This window comes from Nothoprocta perdicaria, unplaced genomic scaffold, assembly GCF_003342845.1.
Source record: "Nothoprocta perdicaria isolate Ctin4 unplaced genomic scaffold, notPer1 scaffold_562, whole genome shotgun sequence".
In the NCBI taxonomy this organism is placed as follows: domain Eukaryota; kingdom Metazoa; phylum Chordata; class Aves; order Tinamiformes; family Tinamidae; genus Nothoprocta; species Nothoprocta perdicaria.
Genome location: NW_020455824.1, coordinates 43,764 through 59,861, shown reverse-complemented (window position 1 = coordinate 59,861; position 16,098 = coordinate 43,764).

The following is a 16,098-nucleotide window of genomic DNA, read 5'->3' as shown; positions in this document are numbered from 1 at the left end:
GACTGCCATTCCTAAGGCCCTGAAATCTTGTTTGATGTTTTTCACTTTCCCCATGGTGTCATCCCTTATTCGAGCCCTCTAGCAGGCAACAGACAAGAGATAAGGGATTGGGTCTGCAGATTGGTGCCTCTGTGCCCTGCAGCAGGGAGTCATCAACAACAATCACATGCTGCTGCTTCTGAGTGCTCCTTTTCTCCTTAGTAGGGGCAATCTTAAGGCATGGACTTAACTGCCTTGGTCTAGACAACCCCCTGGATGGACCTTGTTCAGCATCCTCATTTGCCTGTCCTTTGAGTTTCAGGGCCTCATACCTGTTGTGTAAGTTCACCTTGGGAGGAGAGGTGGACCAGGAGGGGATTCTCTTGCCACTCCAGGCAGAGACCTATTTCCAATCTTTCTTGCTTCTTAATTCTGCCCCCTCTGTCCTATGGCAAGAGGGTAGGGGACCCCCAAGTGGATTTGGAATGTTCCCCAAGTGTACTCCCCTGGATGACTGCAGAGTATAGTTCCACCAATCTATCTCATTTTCATACTCCCTGCTGCTCCTCAGCCTCTCCACCTCCTCCTTCAGCTTCACCACCAGGCTAAGCAGTTCATCCACCTGCTCACATCCAAGGCAGGTGTTGTCTCTCCTGTTCATTACTAACATGGAGAGACTCAGACACTCCCCACACCTGGAGAACTGGCAGCGTGTACATGTACTGGTTCAATCCGGGTCGCTGCAGACTTTCTGGTGCTGGCTATCTGCCAATTAGACACTACAGCTTTGGCTGATTTCTCATTGAAGGAGGAATACAGCATATAGCAGTATCTAAATAGTGTTTGTTTAAAAAAACTATTACAACGGGAAGCTCTGCAGGATACAGTGTGCAATGACCTTTAAACACTGCTGCCAAATACTTTTTTGTACCATTAATCCCTTCGGGAGTTCTCATGTGCTTGCTTGAATACCTTCCTGAATTAGAGCTGCAGTCTAGGAATAATAATTATGTTCATAACAAGTGCAGTAGGAAGTAAACTTCGAGTAGGACTTGAGGTTTAGACAAAATTAAAATAACAATACAGAGCGCAATTTTACCACCACCGGTTTTCCACCTGAATTTGAATAGGTGTGTAGTTTTGTGACTTCGAGGGTTCTGATGAGGTTGGAGCAAGAGGTCTGGTGGGACAGAAAGCTTGTATTTTGGGGATTTCATAGGTTCCCCATCAGTTATTTACTGTGCAGACTGCTTGGGATAGCTGCAGATGGCAGTTAGGCTGTGACACTTTTGCATGTTTTTTAATCATGCCGTTAACTCTTCCCAGTATATCGTTACCTTGGAGATAACAGGGAATGTGAAACATCCATTTTACTCTTTCCTATTTAGCCCAGTCTTGCACCACAGTAGCAGTGAAGTAACTCCCATTATCACTTTGTATGCATTCTGGTATCAGGAGGCTACTAAACCAGACCTGTAGGGTTTTCACATTCTAATCAGTGGCCACACTTATTGCTGTAACCATGGGTCCTGGATACTACTTCTACATCTGCTAGAATATATTTTCAACCATGAGAGAATGGTCCTACATAATTAATTTGCCAGGTGGCCAAGTGCTCCATAACACTTTTTTTTTCATTGAATATGCTGAGGGGCAGGCTTGATTAGGCTGCTTCATCTTTAATCGGAGTTGGCATTGAGGAAAGCTAATTCAATCTTTCTAAAAAATTATAGAGGCCATTCCCATGCCACACATTCATGCTATAGGTCATTTTTCTCTGAGTACCCCTTTTTACATGCAACCATTTGCCACTCGTCTCCTTCAGCAATTACTGTTTGCACTTGTGCTAAACTTTCTGGTTACACTTTGTCACTGATGCACTATGGTTTTGCCCTTACCAGTCTTGTCTCTAAAGGTCAATGTCTGCTTACTTCTGAAAGTTTCTACCAGTCGCTTATCCTCCCCACTGGTACATGATTTTCCTCTCAATTATTTGCCTCCCATTGACATATCCTTCTGTTGCTCCCTTAAATGAGGCATAAGAATCTGTATAAACTACCTCAGTTCCACTTTCCACAGCTAACAACAGGGCTCGGAGTATCCCAACCTGGCTACTACCCTCACCTTCCTCAGTTATTAACCATTCTTAACTTATTTCTAGGGCTGCTGCCTTATAATGCCACCCATGCTTGCTCTTCAGGCAGAGGCATCAGTAAACCATACTCCATCCTTTTTAGACATCACAGGGAATTCTAGGGCTACCTTAACAGGTGAAGGTTTATAAGGGAGACATAATGTCAAAATGCTTGAGCTTACTGGCTGTTATAATTTTGAATTCTTAGTTGGTTCTTCTTTTAATGATAGCAAGTGGCTTACTTCTTTTAGATACGCATACCATTTGTGGATTGTTTCCTTTTGTGCAACACCTTCAGAAGGGGGTGTGCCTTTAAGGATAGGGCTTAACAATGGAAAAGGTCCCTGAACAATATCCTGTGATGTTTGTAGTTTTTCTTCCTCTTCCACTGCTTGTCAAAAATTCTAGACTGTTTTTTTGGGAAAAATGACAAGAGTTCTTTGTTCTTCGACCATTGAATAACATGTTGATTGAATTCTGTTGATGCCCCAAAATGGTTCTATTATTTCCTTTCCTCTATAGTGTTGAATCCTGCAACACACCACTTCCTTTCTGTCTGCATTTGTTCTCTTTATCCAAATATTAGGTGGCATTTTCTCTTTGTACGGCCTCTGTTATATTATCTAGTTTTAAAAGATCTATCAATCAGGTTTACTGGTATTATGCCACAAGGCAGCAGATCTGAGGCTTGGAGTGGTATGGAGACACAAGCAGTAACTAACACTTGAGAGGTTATTCATTTTATCAAATCCTTTCACTATGCTCATCACCATATTATTCTTCCAGTCTGTGATTTCCACTCCTCTTCTTTGTCTATGTAAGAGATAGGAAGCCTTTCAAGGATTTCCCTGCAGTAGTGGAGAGTGGCTTTCCTTATATCCAAAATAGGATGTTCCCCAAAATGCTTGGGGAGCCAGGGATCTCCTTTATCATCCTGAGTCCAATATACATATTCAATTCTAAGGCAATAGGCTGCCTCACCTAATAGAGATACAACATTCCTTTGGAGATTGAAGCTGGGCTATATATCATATTCTCTCTTCCTTTGTCTGAATTAAAGGAAGGATTTCCCCTTTCCCTTAAAGGAAGGATTTACCCTGTGTGGCAAAAGTATCCCAGCTCTGATCCCTCTGGCCACCATATCTTGAAACCGTTTTGTAATCCCTTAAAGTCTCTGCTTAATATAATTATAATATTTTGATTTTCATTGCTCACAACTTTCCATACCATCGTTGTGACATCGGATTTAAATTCAACAATCTCTTTATCCCATCTGTCCTTCTGCCACTCCCTATGATACTATCCATGTTGTTAAGCCTAACAATGTGGCAGTTCCCTCCTTTGGCATCTGATAACTTTCCTAAGCGTCTAGTTTCTAGTTAGCAATATCATACACAAGGGTCACTAAATAGACTCTCAATAATATCTGGGTGCAGCTTTGATCCCTGTGTAATGAATCCATGGTTCAATATCCTCTACCTTTACTGCAATGTGGGGTGTCAAGGGTACTTGAAATGGTCCTTCCCATTTCTTCTTAGTGGTTCTGAATTCCAAGCTTTTGTGTAGATAAAATTTCCTGGTAGCTAAAGATGTACTGGGGTATTGAGAACAAGGTATCCTGTGAAGACAGAGTGCCGCCAAAGAATCGCCAAAGACTTTCCTAAAGAAATTAGGTACAAGTCTGCAATAACTTTTACATGCATTTCTCCTGGGAGCTGGGTACCTGGTAGGGTTTCCTGTATACTAAATTCATAGGGACTAATCTTGCATTTAATATGTAAGATTCTTGTAACAGAACGAGGTTCTTGATCAGAAGAGAACCCTGCCACTACCTCAAATCTTTTTGTAACTCCCTTTAACAACACTTTTAACACGTACCTAGCCTTACTAGTACAATATAGCAAGGCCTCAGGCCACCCTGAAAATGTGTCAACCATTAAATATTTATATCCATGACAATTAAAAATCAACTTGCCATTAATCCCCAAGGTTAGTACAACCCCTCTTCATACCCCTAGAAGGAAGTTTCCTTTGAATTTTAAGATTATTCTTGGATCATATTGATCCCCACTGCATAACTCTTTACTGTTACAGTTCTAATCTCAATTCCCATGTGTTTGCTTCATCAGTTCCGTCAATCTCATCATTGTTGTTGGAGTGACAACACCCTGTCTGACTGGGATTACCCACTATCCATCAGCAGGCTCTCTGCATTTCAATAATTCAGCCAACCTCTTCTCTTTCTCTGTATACTTAGGGCTTTAATTTTTAAGGTTCTTTCTGGAACTAGAAATACAATGGTTGTTGACAATATGCCTCTTTTTGCAGCCTCATCCACTTTCCTTTTTCCTCTGATTACAGTGGTTTGTCCAGGTTGGTGGACTTTGCAGTTCATTACTGTTCTCTATCTGTTGACAGCCTCAAGCAGCAGCATAATCTCTCTACAGCACTTTATGGGGTTCCCTCGTGAAGATAGCACTCTCCTTTCTTTCCAAATTGCCCCATGTGCAATCCCAGTCTGGATTTTTTTAAGGGAGTATCTCTCAGGTCTTGTCACAGAACAAGTGGGGTGGGGGGGGGGGTGAGTGACACAATGCACTTCACTCGTGTGAAGGAAACAGTAATAGGTTTTATTGGTATGGACAATGGTTTCACGAGATTCTATGGCAAGGTCGCTTATTATTTACTGCATGGAGATTCAAGATACACACATAATTATCAAGGACACACTCCTGTCAAGTCACAAGGTTCAGATTGGACCCCATTGCTTTCCAAGCTCCTTCTGAGAGGAGTCTGGGTGCAGCTGGATCCAATCCTAGTCCCAGACCTAGTCAACAGTTTATGACTAAGGGATTTTGTGCACAGTTACAAAGTAAAGTTTACAAGTTCAGAAAGAGAGTGTGCTATATTGACTTAGCACAAACGTGTTGTGGAAAGGGATCTCTCAACCTCGAGGAGTATCCTTGAGAAGCGTCTGTCAAAAGTGTTGCAGTTGAAAGCCATAGTGGTGGTGGTGGTGGGAAGGAGATATCAAATTAGTATCGGATTCACAAACAGTCTATGAACTGTAAGTCCGATCGCCTTCCTAGGAGCGAATTGAGTTCCCAAATAGTGTCATCAACTATAAGCTCAATTCTGGCAGTATTGGATTCACAAACAGCCCGTGGACCGTAGGTCCAAAAGCTTTCCTAGAAGCGAATTGAGTTCCCAAACAGTGCGATCAACTGCCAGTACTGGATTCACGAACAGTCTGTCAACTGTAGCTCCGGTCGCTTTCCCCCAAACATGTAGTCGAGTTCACAAATAGTATAGTTTATTCAAATGCAACACTTACAAAGCAGGTTTTGGATGTCAGTACCGGAAATTCTCTACTACAGCGTGGGGTTTTTTAGCTAGCTCTGATGTACAAATGTGCAATCATCACTCACCCCAGAAGATGGGAGAGGGCTCTCGGTTTCGAGTCTCCTCAGGCATTGTCTCAGCCCAAGGGGAGGGAAGGGGGATCAGTCCGTCGACTGACCCAAGAGTTACGATGGATTCGTCCCCCCAAGTTCTTCATCTTTAGTTCACCTTTTATACTTTTCTTTACATTCAGGTGGAGCTTCAGTGACTAGAGTCATATTTAATATTGTTATTGATTGGTGAAAAAGATTCTCACTTTCATTTAAAGGTACAGTCAATCGAAAATCTAGAGCACATGCTCAGTGAGGAGTGGTCGTACCTCGGAGGCAGGTAACTTTTGGGATGAAGGTGTTTTTTGGCATTATAATGAGCATATAATGAGCAAAGTTCAAGCAAAGTTCATCCGAAAGGAGTGATTTGCCACTTTCCTGGCTCAGCACCGGACTTCTTATCGTTTATCTCCCATTGGACAGCTACTGTGCAGCTTATCAGTGGCCCAGCACAGGGAGTGCAACAGAATTTGGCTGTGGGGTCTTCACTCTGCTCCATCCTCCGTTACTTCCCTTTGCAGCTACGAGGAGGGCAGATTATGTTGCCCAGGCAACCATGCAGGAGCTGAGTCTGTGCATACCAGCCATCCTGGAAGTGGCAACTGTTTCTCACCCCAAGCAAGCTTCTGCAATGCCAAAACTTGTCTTAGGCCCTAGTTTTCCTCTCAGTTCCCGCTTTCAAACAATTCTTCCACAGTATCCCTGCTCAAGGGGTGATGTGCAGGCCGCTGCTGTGCAAGGAGAGCTCAAGGGGCTCTTGGGCTGTCTGCATATTTATGGGATAAGATGACTTATAGTCATTCTTTCATTTTAGAGGAACTTTGTCTGGTGTATACACCAGCCTTATCTCCCCATCAGATGCTGCCATCAGGACTTATTGCTGGTTAATGTCTGAGTCAGCCAGGGAAGAAATCAGGGAGCCAACTACCAGGATCAGATAATATCATAGGGTGGCTAACACCTGAATAGGGCTACATGTGAAAAGTCAGGTTGAACTGTGAAAGGAGCATGTCTGTCACAGGTCTGAACGATTAGATATATCTGTTCAGTACATTGTCATGTACACTGTAACAAGGTAATACTAGACTTCTGACCTTGTCACAGCTTCAGTTCTTTTGCCAATACATTAACAAAGAGTAGGGCTATTCTTAAACCCTTGAGAAAGCATGGTTCAGCACAGCTGCATTTTGCATCCTGTTGAAGGATTTTCCCATTCAAAAATGAACAGCATCTGACTTTGTTCTTCCCACAGGATACTAAAGAAAGCATCTTTTAAATCCAATACTGTAGAAAAGACATTTTACTCAATTATTGTTGTTAACAGAGTATAAGGGTTAGGTACCACTGGATATATATAAATCATTATTTCATTGATAGCCTTTAGAACTCATACAGATATTCCTGTGACTGACATTCTCCAATAGCCCATGCTCTAAAATTCATTAATAATAGGTTCTAGTCTGATGTAGGCTTCGGACTTTATAGGAGATTGTCCTTGTCTTGCTAACTTTGTCCCTGGCTTTAAGTCTACTCTTACTGCTTCTGCTGATTCTGCTTTTCCAGGTTTCTCAGTTGCCCAGGTTGAAGGGTTCACTGCACTCATGCTGTCCAAGAAGGCAGCTTCAACTTGCTTTTCTTTATTCTCAGTGTCTTTTATCTGTGCAACTTATATACCTGTTTCCCAAGGATTATTTATTTAGTGGAATATGCACTTGAACCTTATTCTGATCAAAAGTTATTTGTGCTCCAAATCTATATTTCAAGGCCCAGCAGCAGTAGCGGGCATTTTGGCATATATAAATTATACATGTCAAATATATATTATATACAAATACAAATATATTATATATGCCAAATATATATTATATACATATATTCACATGTTTGAATATCTTATTCCCAAATTCACATTTTATTGGTTGAAGAAAAAGGACTTGACCTTTGCCTTCTTGTGGCACCAATTACTAACATAGAGAATTTTACTCACTGGTCCTTTACAACTATTTAATACCAAATATGTTCCTCAAGTATCTACAAAAAAATTAGTTACTTAATTCCCCAGCTTGCTTGACCCAAGGGGTTTGGCTGAGGTGTCCAGTTTCTCAAATCCCAGTCCCCATCAATGTGAATCCTCTGTACATACAGGGATGAACTTTAGCACTATCCTGTGGAGCTTTTGCTTCATCTAATGGCAGGCACCCGTGGAGTAGGGATCTAACCTACCCATCAAATGAACCTGTCCCTCCATTTAGTTATGTACCCTATGCCCAACCCTGTAAGGCTTTCCCTCGCCTTATAGGTAGGGTTTTTTAATAATCCTCTTACTAAAAAAGGAATGTCTTTACCTTCCCAGAGGTCTTGCTCAGAGCTCTTCAGTCCAGGGATTGGAGAATCTCCCTGAGAATTCCTCAGTGCTGGCTGGAGGTCCTGTGACACCATGCACCTGTTGAGATTCAGGGGCGGTGTCCCATCTGGATCACCAGAAACAGTCACCAAAAATTAACACTAATGTAATGTAGGCATTCTCTTTATTAATGTGCTGGATGCACGGGGGATAGCTGCTCCTAATATGCATGCTGTAAGTTGTGTTAATGAAAATTTATTTTTCTCTATTATCTACATATGCATTAAGTTTCCCAGAATGATCATATCATTTTATTTCCTAGAACTAATTACAACATACCCCACCCTCAAGGGCATGCCTCTGCCCTCTGGTGGTTCTTAGTGTTCTTTCAAGACCTCTGGCAATTGTCTTTTGAGATCCTTCCAATGAACTCTGGTAACTCCCTTCCATGGTCTCAGGGAGCCGTTTTGGTCCCATTGCCCCATTTCAGACAGTTCGTTGAAGACATGGTGGTCCTTATCTTCGTCTTCAATCGGTGTTTGTCCATACACTCTCACGATGTAGCAGCAACAGTGTCATCAAAAACTGTGAATAAATCTCTTAACACCAATGTTGTATTGAGAGGCAGGCATTCACTTTATTGCAGTACTGGATGCATCCTTGGCTGGAAAGGACTCTGACTTCAACACTTGGGCAGTGGTAACTACTGCTTATCCAGCAATCTGTCTTCCACCTTGTACAAGACTGCTGCCATCTGTAAACAACTCCAAATCAGGATTAACTAACAGCTCATCCCTTAGATCCTGTCTGCTTGAATATACATGTCCAATAGTCTGCAGGCAGTCATGATATAGAGGTTCAGAGTCCCCTGATTTGGAGTTCAAAAACATTGCTGGGTTAATTGTTGTGGTAGTTTTAAGCTCCACATCATCCTGTTCTAATAGGACAATGGGATATTTCAGCACATGGCTGGGAGAAAACCAATGTCCTCCTTTCTGTTCCAGAAAGAACAGATATTACCGTATGTAGCACATAGACTGTGATCTTCGATCCAATTGCCAGCATTCTAGTTTCTTAAATCAAAAGGACAGTTGCAGCTACTGCCTGCAAACATCCTGGCCATCCTCTACTCACATTGTCCTGATGTTTGGAGAAGTATCCCATGGCCCTCTTCCATGCCCCTGATTTCTGAGTTAGTACACCCAGGGCCAGGTGTTGCTATTCATGCACAAACAGCTCACAGGGCTTCGATAAATCAGGTAATCCAAGTGCTGGTGTTGACATCCTTGGGTGCAAGTAAAGTATTCAGAAGCATTTGTAAGCAGCCAATTCCTTCCAATTCATTAAATCTGCAGTTGAAAAACGAACTTTTACATATAGAAGCATTCCCTCTGCTCCCTCTGCCTGATGTAGTGGAGCTTCAATCAAAGCCTTCTGCTGTGCTTGAGTCCTGCCTGCAATTGGACTCGATCCCTCACTTCCTTTATCATCAATCCCCCTTTATCTGAAAGACCAACAATTGCACATCCTCTTCCTCATCATCCACTTACAAATAGTCTTTCAAACATTTTCTCTGTACTGCAAGCCAAACAAAACTGAGACACTTTCTTTTAGTCCTCCATAATCATTCAAATCAGTTACCAAAAATCACATTTCCTTCTAACATCTTCAAATCAGATGCCAGCAATTTACATTTTTCTTATTTCATGATCATTTCTCAGAAAAAGACAACAAATCTACCTATGGGATTTCATTCCACTTATCCACTTATTCTGTCTGCTGCAAAACAAAATGTTACAGTATGTGTTATATGTTAAAGTTCCATTCTTTGGCCTCTTTTCTTGATCTTCCAGAGTGTATAGTGGCCATCAACATTTAAAATACTACACAAGTTATTTCCAAGTAAGGGGATCTGCCCCTACTATTTCCCAATCTTTTAAAATACATTCCAGAGGAGATCTTCTCAAGATCCCTTCTTCTTCTCCTCCCAAGGAACAGATATTATCCATTATGTTGACGCGTTATGGGTCTGTCCCCCTCTTTTTCATATAACAGTCACCAAATGCAAAATTCAGACACGAGCAACCGACATGAAAATACTGATGCCGCTTTGAATTTTAAAATGTCACAATTAACCAATGACCAAATATGAGACCCAGATGAGGAAACCTTATACCATTCCAAATTTCGATACCACAGTTACCCAGCAATATTGGGCTGATTTTAGCCCTTTGATGGAACTTTAACCTGCAGGATCCTGATTTCAACCTTTACACTTTATGCTGCAGCTACTCTGAAGCCCTTCCCTGTGAAGCTTTAGCTTCATCTGATGACCAAGCTTTTTGGCTGAATCTAAGCCCTACCTGTGGAGCTTTCGCTTCATCTAAGGTGGGTACCTTTGGGGTGGGAATCTAATCTACCCCTTGACGTAACCCGTCCCTTCCCTTAGGGATGTACCTTTGCTCAACCCTGCAAGGCTTTCGCCTTATCTTATGGGCAACCAACCTTTTTAAGGATCCTCTTATTAAGAAAGGAATGCCTTTACATTCCCAGGGGTCTTGCTCAGAGCTCTTCAGTCTGGGGATTGGAGGTTCTCCCCAAGAATCCCTCGGTGACAGCTGGAGGTCCCATGGATCTCTCGAGACTCAGAAGCGGTGTCACCAGAAACTGTGTCACTGAAAACTGGAAATAAACCTCTTAACACTAATGTAGTATTAAGAAGCAGGGATTCACTTTATTGCAGCACTGGAGGCATGGGGGACAGCTCTACCTATTGTGCATGCCAATGTTGGCTAAAACTTTTATTTCTCTATTATCTACATATGCATTAATTCTAGGAATGATCACACATAATTATTGTATTTCCTGGAACTAATTACAATATACCCCACCCTCGTGTGCATGTGCCCTCTGTCCCTTTGGTGGTCTCTGGTGGTCTTTTGAGAACCCCTGCTGGTTGTCTTTCTGGGTCCATTCGATGACCTCTAGTAACTCAATACCATATATGGCCTCATTTTGGCTCCGAAGACCCTGCTTTGGTTCTACTGCCCTGTTTCAGCCAGTTTCTTGAAAATACAGTGGTCTTTATCTTCGTCTCAATGGTGTTGGCTGTTTTGTCCGTATTCTCTCATGATGTCCCAGTAACACCTGCTGTTTTGTCAGTATTCTCTCATAAAACACCAGAAACAGCAACGAAAATACATCCTTGGGTACATTCTCTTCCAGCGTTTCTCATAACAACAGCAACAAAAATTATGTCCTTGGGTGCATTCTTGTCTGGGGCTTCTCATAATAGACAGATAAGACATAGATATATTATGTTGTGTCAATACAAGTACTATCTAGATCAAGAGGACCGGAAAGCTGAACAATTTATTCTGTGTTACTTTAATTTAGAATTTTCATTGGATAGTTGGTGTAATCACAGGTATATTGTCAGCATTTTTTTTTAATTTTCTTTTGCACACTTTGAAATTTACTCCATTAAGTTTTTGGATATTAATTTCTCTTTATTGTTTACTTTCAAAAATATATGCTCTCTTTGCCTGGGCTTATTTTAATCTTTCAACTATTATTCTGATTTTCTTCCTGCTGAGTTGAAATTCTTTGACCTGAATCATTATTTTTGTTTACACAGATCCTGGAATATTCCTTTCCCTTAGGGCACCTATTTTCTTATCTTTTAGGGCACCTGTTTTTTTGGTTTTTTTTTTTTTTTTTTAAAAAAAAAAAGCTAGGTAACAAGTATAATACTAGTCCATTCTTCTTTCAGAATGTCCAGAACTAAGGTAATAGTTCCAGATCAGCTTCAAAATGCAAAGCCATTTTGAAAGACTCCTTAGCTTCTATACATTGCTAAGAATGCAAATTAACAAATTAACATTTCTGAAACAAACCTTCTCAAAGCAAAAGAGTGAATGGAAGCAATAACAGGCTGTGAAGATCTCTGCATATGCATTTTTAAGAGGTACTTTTCTTCTGGAGGAAATTCAGAGAAAGGAAACTGTGTTTCCACTATGCAGATTTGGAGAGATAGGAAATCTTTTGTTGTGGCAGAAGGAAATTTGTTGTGGGCAAGCTAAGTGCGCAATAAAGATGGCAGTAACTAAGCAAAAACTGCTGCCCATATGGGATACACATAGCAATGGCATATATATTTACTGCAAAACTTGAGCAAATGCTACATGCAACAGTGTTTGCAAACTACTGCTATGTGACTATTAGCAAACTGGGAGGTATGGATTATCAATAATTACACAATCATTCCTTTGGTGACAGTACCAAGTGAGTGAGCCTTCACATCCACCCTTCACTGACCACCTATTGCCACTTTGTACATATTTGCCAATATAATGAGCACTGGGTTAAAAAGAAAAAAAAAAAAAAAGAGCAATTGATCACAAAGTAAATTGATTTAAACCACAGTGCCAGCAGATGAATATTCACCCTTGTTATCCCACTGTAATTTCCTGACATTTTAGTGAGTGGTATCAGTTTGTCAAGACAATTAAAGAAACAGAAAATACAAATTTTATATGTCTGTAATAAACAGTGGAATACTGGGCTTGGGAACTTTAAGCATGGAAATTGCCTGCCATGCCCAGAAAGCAAGATGTTGTGTATATTCACTGTTAATAAATAATTTCATTCATGAAAATGCCTGATTTTTAACATCAGTTCTCACTATTGAGGCAAATTTGTAAATTCCTCAGTAGTGACTAGTTGTTCTGGCTAAAGGAATGGCTGAGTTAAGTACAGTGCAAATAAAGGCTAGGATTAATTGGGATCTTTATTAGACCATTTAAAATATACTTTGTAGGAGCTGCTGTGGAAATTAATGGAAGTTACTCCTCCAGACTTCCTGACTAGTATTAATCTCATTTTATTATGAGTATTAATCTCATTTTATTAGCAAAATAACCTTACAGCTGTTTTCTACAATTCGTAAAGACGAACTGAAATATGACTATGTTAGTCTCTAACCCCAGTAATCACCTGCACGCTCAACCTGGTGGTTTTAAAAGCAAGCTTTATTAGTCGGCTGGCGGCGAACCTCTTACAGTTTGTCCTGAGATCCGTGCTGTTTGAGGAGAGATTTGTGTTTTTAATAGATGACTACAACTTCTTCTTTTTAAAACATTATCTACAACCATCATTTACTAACCCCCAACCATCACCCTCACAATCTCCTTTCTGCTTGGCAAGTTCAAAATCTTATCTCGTGGTCACAGCAAGAGCAGCAGGATACGGTATCCTGTTAGTCCTTGTCCTTGATTGTGGCAAGCGATATTTACAGAAGCAGATGGCAAAGTTAACTGTATATTACATAGCCTATGCCTTATACTTTCTTTAGCGTGCAAGCTTTTTACAGAAACAGAAACACACTACCCTATTAACCCTTTATAGGCCTTACAACTACAGGTACACAAAGCACAGATGAAGTTATTCACTTCAATCTAGCATATTGTCTGGCTGACAAAAGGCAAAGTAAATTCTTTAACCATGATAACTGCCGTAGCATTTCTTGCAACAGAAGAATCATATTCTCAGGCTTTCCCTGCAATACCTGTAGCAACCGTGCAAACCACTCAGCAGCACCTATAATGTGCATCTAAGACTGAGGGGCAATTCAGTCACAATCCATTTAGCCTTCTGGCCTATGTGATGATTGTTAATAAATTTGTTAATATTGTAGTTCAATCTCCAGAAAGTCAGCAAACATGAACCACTGGACCAGAAACACATTTCAGCTGAAAGGATTCCCTTTCTAAATGTTATTGAGGTATTCTCAGATCCTGCAGTAATGTAGAGGCAGTAAGGTCTCATACATCCCAATGCAAGATTTAAAACATGAATTAAAAACACCCATGGACAGTGACTGACTTTTGGGTCAGACTAAACCCACTAAGAAAGGAAAGAAAGGTTCGGTACTTGTACCTTTGTTTCTACAAACCTGCCATTCATCGTTGTATAGGTAGGAATCAGAACAGGGACGAAACAGAACAGTATAAGAAGGGATAAATCACATGGCTTCACTCAAAAAGAATTAGAGGTGCCTCTTAAAAGGGGGGAACCCTGGAAAGGATGTCCACAGAGACATTATGAGAGATAGAAAATACATCTTATTAAGGGTGATAAGATTGTTATATAAAAAGATTACTTTAAAGAACTATTCTATTTAATAATGCTTTTTTTGAATTTAAAATTCACACTCTATCACATCACTGTGTTCAAAAGGATATTAGAGAAAATAAATAAATAAATAAACCAGAACATGTGGAAACAAAACAGGTCTGCTGATTTCACTTGAAATGAATTTGAGATCATTTATTAATATGCAGTAGCACGGTGGCTGCTAAACCACTGGAATTATAGATGTTCTAAAATAAATAAATTAATATATAAACACACAATGTTTGCTGCCCAGATTTACACAGGCTAGTATAGCAGTGCTAAACTGCAACAGTGCCAAAATTAAGAACCTCCTAATCGCCTATAAACAAGTGTATTAGGAGGCAGCATCCTAAATACAGATGACACAGACTAAAATTACTGTGGCCCATCTAGCCTAACATTAGAGGGCTCCGAGGCAAGTGAAAAACCACAACAAATATAAATTGGTACTTTCACTATCTGCTAATAATCTATGGCTCCAGGATTTCTTTACCCAAATAAAACTTCTTTTCATGTGTTGAAGGATTTTGCTCAATTGCTTTAAAATGATGCAGCTTTAAAATTTATTAATGCAATATGATATGATGAATTCTAAGGCATTAATGGAACCTGTGCAAAGAAATACTTAATTTTGTTTGTTTTGAAGATTCATTAAAATCTCAAAGGAGCAACTTGTTCTGCTGATTTGGCAGTGAGATGGGTGGTGATGGCAAGAGGTGAATAAAATATTTTTCATGTATTCTGAAAATAAGCATTTATTCAAACATTTTCCTATTTATGGTGGGAAAAAAAAAAGGCATTCAATGATTGAGTTTGCAAATGAAAATGCAATATAAGAGAGAGCTCAGATAGCTTAAGGTTTGGAAAAGCAGCTGGAATGGCAAGTGATTTGAGACTTGAGCACCCAGAGAAAGACTCGAATCCAGGTCTTCTAATATCAAATCAGCCAACTCTTGACAAACTTTGAGTCTTGCTTCTCAGTCATGAGAAAATTTCTCATTCTAACTAGCACTGCAAGCACCTTCTCTGATATATTTCAAAGATAAAAGTAATGCAGAAGGAGTGATGAACTCCAGCAGGGAAAAGAAACAGATGCACACAATACTGAACTTAATTTCATAACTTCAGACTTTGGGTCTGAGACTTAACTTCTGGGTTTAGATTTTTGACAAGAGTTTCCAAAATTACAGTACTTGCAGTGCAACTAATGTTGTCATTGTAGGATAAATTGCAAATTTACATCATAAGTCAAACAGCCACAGTCAGGAAAGAAACTTGTAGTGATAAAGAATGAGCACTACCTATCCTAGGCAAAAAAAAAAAAAAAAAAAGGCACTTGTAAATTCTTTAAGCATGTCTTGTTGGAAGACCTATACTTATTGCTCTTCACTTAGAACTTTAGAATAATTATAGTAATATAAAACACAAGCATGAAATCAGATGTGTAGGACTCGAGGGACAGTGAAAGAAACAGCATAAAGACACTAACCTTTGGTTTTCCAGTTTCCCCAGAAAGCTAATTATTTATGGGACATGCACGGTATTATATACTATCAAAGAAGAAGAGGCGATCTGTCAGAGAACCACGGCAAGAGGCAGGTGAGCTGAGAATATGATTGCAGGTCAAAACCCCCCAGTGGGGAAAAAAGGGGGCCCGGCCCCGGCGTCAGCTCTGACTGCGGTCGCTGCGCTGGGGTTCGGTGCTGCCGGGACAAGCCCGCGGGCCGCCTCCGGCATCCTGGCGCTGAAGCCCGTTCCGTAACGTGACTCCTCGCAGGCCACAGCTTCTGGGGCAAGCCCCTTCAGCGCCGCCTCCCCCTCCAAACAGCATTTCTTTCCCATTCCCTCTTCTCGACTGCCTAACTTCTTGCCGAAGTGCTGTTCTTGATGAAATAAAGAATTAATCGGCTATATAAATTGGGAGGCAGAGCACTCACACAAGAGGAAATTTTTGAGTGTACTGTTCCCGGCCGCTCTTTTTGGTTTTTTTTTTGTTTGGCGGGAGACCGCGGGCA